The sequence below is a fragment of the Macrobrachium rosenbergii genome, chromosome 46 (assembly GCF_040412425.1).
Source record: "Macrobrachium rosenbergii isolate ZJJX-2024 chromosome 46, ASM4041242v1, whole genome shotgun sequence".
NCBI classification, from domain to species: Eukaryota; Metazoa; Arthropoda; class Malacostraca; order Decapoda; family Palaemonidae; genus Macrobrachium; species Macrobrachium rosenbergii.
Window position 1 is genome coordinate 29,560,599 of NC_089786.1, and position 5,000 is coordinate 29,565,598.

The window sequence follows — 5,000 nt, forward strand, 5'->3', positions numbered from 1 at the left end:
TCTTTTTTCAGTGACGCAAATGATACCGAAACTATGTTCCATCCGGGTAGCCCTGTCATCAGAGGATCCTTAGAATAGCAATGTTTCCCTTTAAGAATAAATTAGCTCTTTAACTTGTTTTCGGTGATATTTTTCCCTTCTCCGTCTTCGTCTTCTGCTGTGCGACAAAATGATTAGCAGATTCATTACTCCACTATGCTTTTTGAACCGTTTAAGAGGGGTGGGGGGTCCTTGAGCTGTGGCAGGTGAGGACCTTGAATTTGCTTTGGGGGAAAAGTGTTGATATTATCCCTCCAGGGGTGCCGGTAATAGCTGAATGTTGCACGAACAATTTCGGTGAGTTCAGGAAAGCCTTACTCTTAATACTTTGGGATTTGCTTAATCTCCTTATGTTTATTAATTGCCTTATGTGTAACAGTATTCAGCATGCCGTTATGTTAGTAGTGATGTAACGGTTACGTTTAAATTACACAAGCTCATGCTTTTTTTTTTTTTTAAACAACGGAAGCGAAAAACAAGCGAATGGAAGAGAAAAATTGGCCTTGTAAATTAGTAAATTAAAAGTAAATAAATTGAACACAAATATCTTGGACATTTTGAACTGACTAAGAGTTTTATATAAAGAATATAATAAAACATGGAAGAAAAATAACCGATAACAGCATAACAATTTCGAATTGTATTTATTACTCACATGTATAGTGTAATTTGGTAACAAGGTAACTGAACAAAAGCCAAAGTTCGAAGGAAAATAATTTTGCAGGAGGCACTGAAATCGTCAGTGCACCATTTCTTGCATGCCATATCTGCAATAGAAGCTTCCACTATTTTGCACTCCACATCCCACCCTTTTAAAAAGAAGAGTATCAAGACCTCTTCCCTAAATGAGAACCATGACATGAATTGAATCACACCATGGAAGCCAGTCCCTCCACTGACCCAACCACCCCGACCCTAAACTCTTCAACAGCAATTTTGTGGCGTCCACGAAAGGTCACAAACATGTGCGGTGTAATTAGTGAGCTCAAATGAATTTTTAGTGCAACAGAATTAATTTTTCAACAAGAGGCGAACACGGAGAAAGAAAACATTTATGGAAAAGAGATTTAAAACTCTTATTTATCACCTAAGGTGAAATGCTTTCAGTCTAATAATATTACAGTGCGAGAGGGTGACCCGGAAGGAACGTTGCTTTAGTATCATTTCCATCTTCTGGCAGATAAAGGACTAATTATCGTGAAATGTGAAGAGTGATTCACTTCATGCTCTCTCTCTCTCTCTCTCTCTCTCTCTCTCTCTCTCTCTCTCTCTCTCTCTCTCCTACCTGACTTTACAGAAGAGGCAATAGCGAAGACAAGAGACATCTTAAATTTGCTGAATGGTCAGAGACATGAGAGGTTCCTTGAAAATCCTCCCGGAAGTAATTACATTCTAATTAAAGGAAAAGGCTATAATGGCACTACAAATTAGTTATATATATTTATAAAGCCAAAAGTGATCTAGGCAATAACCACTAATATAAGAAAAATTTTAAAAGTTGATGGTTTATAACATGAAATTTTATAACTCATGATCATAAAGTTACGACCTCAGAAAATAATGTCACTGAATATTCAATGAGGAAAAAGTCTTACTTACTTCTCAGCTTTAATGTGCATGAACCATTAGATGTTGAGGAGTATGTCATGTTAGATCTCAGTAACTCCTTGTTACACGCAAATGACGTTGCGACACAGCACGGTGATCATGAGGGAGATGTACAATAGGCCGACAATGTCTCAAAATGTTGAAAACCATACTTTGTCGGGCGCAGGCAAAACTCCGAATGGAAATATTGCTTTATTTTCCATCGGCAAATTTTTGGTAGATTTCTAGGAAAAAATGTCAGATATAAGGAAAATACCTTTGACATGAGTTCTGAATTCCGTTTGCAATATTTAAATATCGGAAGGAATTTGATTTGCTGCTGGTTACTTTCATTTTTTATCAGCTTCACTTTTCCAAGCAAATCGTTGTTTATTATATTTCATATTTATTACTAAATGTTAAGATTCCACTTATCAATATTCTTACTCATTTCCTTTTTATTTTTCACAGTTTCACAAATGATTCATTAAGATGAAGAAATTCCAGAAAATTTTTTAAGTTTGATTAATACACAAAAACGTTAACAGCATATTACTTTTTATATCGAACCTTCTTGTTTCTTTTAAAGATTTACTCTTTAGGCCATTGTGGAGGCCTGTATTTTCTTGGAATTTTTCTCAAATGTATTTCTTAAAATTCGACAGAGTTTTCAAGCATTTGAAGTTGTAAAGTAATAATGAAGTAGAAGTACCGGGAGGGACAGGATCAATTTATTACATTTGAGACAAGAGGTCATCGTTCTTGGAGTTTATTCCACTGACAGAGAACATGCAACATGCTTTCAAATAATGTGTCATGGACACCTGAACCATTTCGTTTTAGAAATAATGTAAAGTATAGCAAAATAGTTATTCATGTGTCGACACCCTTTCCTGTAAATAACATTCATCAAATTCTTTTCTGAGAGTATGAATGGGCTAAGCTTTGTCTCTTTCCCGTGGCAATAAAGATGATTTCGCAAGATTAGTTCACTCCCTACAGTACATTACTCCTGGTGTAGTGGTGGTACAGTCCTACGGCTTCCAGTGTCTGATTTCTTCTAGACAGATGTCCACTCGAGGCCTGTCAGTTTCCATCCTTTAAGGAATAAATTTGTGTCAACCTGCAGGAAGCTTTTTAATTTTTTTTTTTTTTCACTGTTGCTGCTTCTGTAATTCAAGCGAAAGAGAGAGAGAGAGAGAGAGAGAGAGAGAGAGAGAGAGAGAGAGAGAGAGAGAGAAGTGAACCGGTCGTCATATATCACGACAACCAATTTTTTATCTCACACAAGACGCTAATGATGCCAAAGCAATGTTCCCTCTGGTCGTCCTCTCTTCTCATCAGACCATAAAGATTGCACCTTTAGAGGTAAATAACCTTTTAACATCATTTTCACCGAACAATTTTTCTTTTCCGTCTTCATCTTTGTTGCGTAGAATTACTTGAGAGTTCTAATTACACCGACATGTATGAGTGACCTTTCGTGTGACTCCGCGAAGATTGTATTGAAGGCTTTAGGGTCGGGAGGGTTGGGTCAGGGGAGAAACTAACCTCAATGATGTGATTTAATTAATGTCACGTATTCTCTCTGGAATAAGAGGTCTTGTTGCCCTCCTTTTTAAGACGGTGGGATGCGGGGCAGAAAACCAGTGGAAGCTTCTGTTGCAAATATGGTACAGTTGACTGTTGTAAGAACTTTTTCAATACTTCCAGAAAATCTTTTCCTCGACGTTCTTAATTACACTGCGTATGTAGCTGTTAATCACCTCGATTCTTTAATGCTGATATGAGGGATAAGTTCAAAATACGCAGCCTCACAAACGTCCAGTAAAGCAATCGTCATTGCAGACCATTTTCATCCAGGACACCCTTTTCTCTCCGAGGTAGTGTTTATCACCAGCTCTTGCGAAATCTTTCGGTACTTGAAATTAATTCAAAATGATGCTCAGATGTTGTCAGTTGGATTGAGTTTATTCCACGTTTAATTATAGTTATTCAAGGAAGAAATGTTAAAAGTTAAGTGTTTATCTAATTTACTTATTACTTTCTTCAGTCTTGGGTTTGAAACAGTTATCAACAAATATTGTGACCATCTGCTCTGCTCTCTGTATATAATTATCTGTGATACTGCACTATACTACAGATCTTTTGACAGTTATTTTCCTATGGTTTTTTATATATGTATATATATATATATATATATATATATATATATATATATATATATATATATATATATATATATATATATATATATATATATATATATATATATATATATGTGTGTGTGTGTGTGTGTGTGTGTGTGTGTGTGTGTGTATATGAACACAAAAACCATAAAATACTGCATATTTGCATATATAAATATATATATGTATAACTGTACAAATCTGTATGTAAGCATTCGTGTTGTCTGCTCGCCTCCTTATTCCTAATTTCATAATTAAATTTGGAGCACTCTATTTTAGGCGTGACTCTCCATTCACATAAGCAAACCTTAGTTTCTGTTCACTTGATACTGTTGAAAGTATTCCCAGGCGAATAAAAGCTTATGTATTGTGAACTTATGAACGTGTAGTTCACTAAAATGAGTCGTGACATGAGGTGATTTTAAATGTAATATTTCAAACTCAGTTATAATAATAAAGGAAAATAATCCGCATTGCAATGGAAACATGCATGAGTATAAATGTAGAGGGGATTACAGGGCAGGTTATAGGCGAAATAATGTCTGTGAGACAGATAAGGAAAGAAAAAATATAGCAGAATTATAGACCTGATTCAACACTATTTATAAGAAAAAGCTCAGAAAAAGTAATCAGTCGGTCTGGAGATGGGTTTCCTGACTAAATAATAGATTACTCTTATGTAAGAAAACTTGTTCTTTATTTTTTGTAAATATGCTTCTTTTTCTTTTATTCGTTTTACCTCTGATTAGTATTGTTTTTCACTGACGTATTTTTGTATATCTTTATGCGTACATATTTCAGTAACAACATTTGTTCTATCTGCTCACGAATGTCTTACCTACATTCCATTAAAATTCTTATTTCTTGCTGTTTTACATTTTTTCATTCATTTTCCTTTTCATATTTCCCCTTATTCCCATAGTCCCTAGCTTTTTTTTTTTTTTTTTACTTAATACCATATCTTTATCACATTTCTCCGGCGACAGCGTGTTGTATTTTTTCCTTCCTGTATTTCCCACATCATATTTTTTTATGTCTTTTTCATGCAGCATTTGTTATTTGAACTTTTCCCGTAAAGCTGATTAATTATTCTTTTCAAGTACTACTATTCCTGATTTTTTTAATGAATACTCTTCCTCCGCATTCAACCAATTATATTTTTTTTTCTCTTAAAGCAATTCCTTG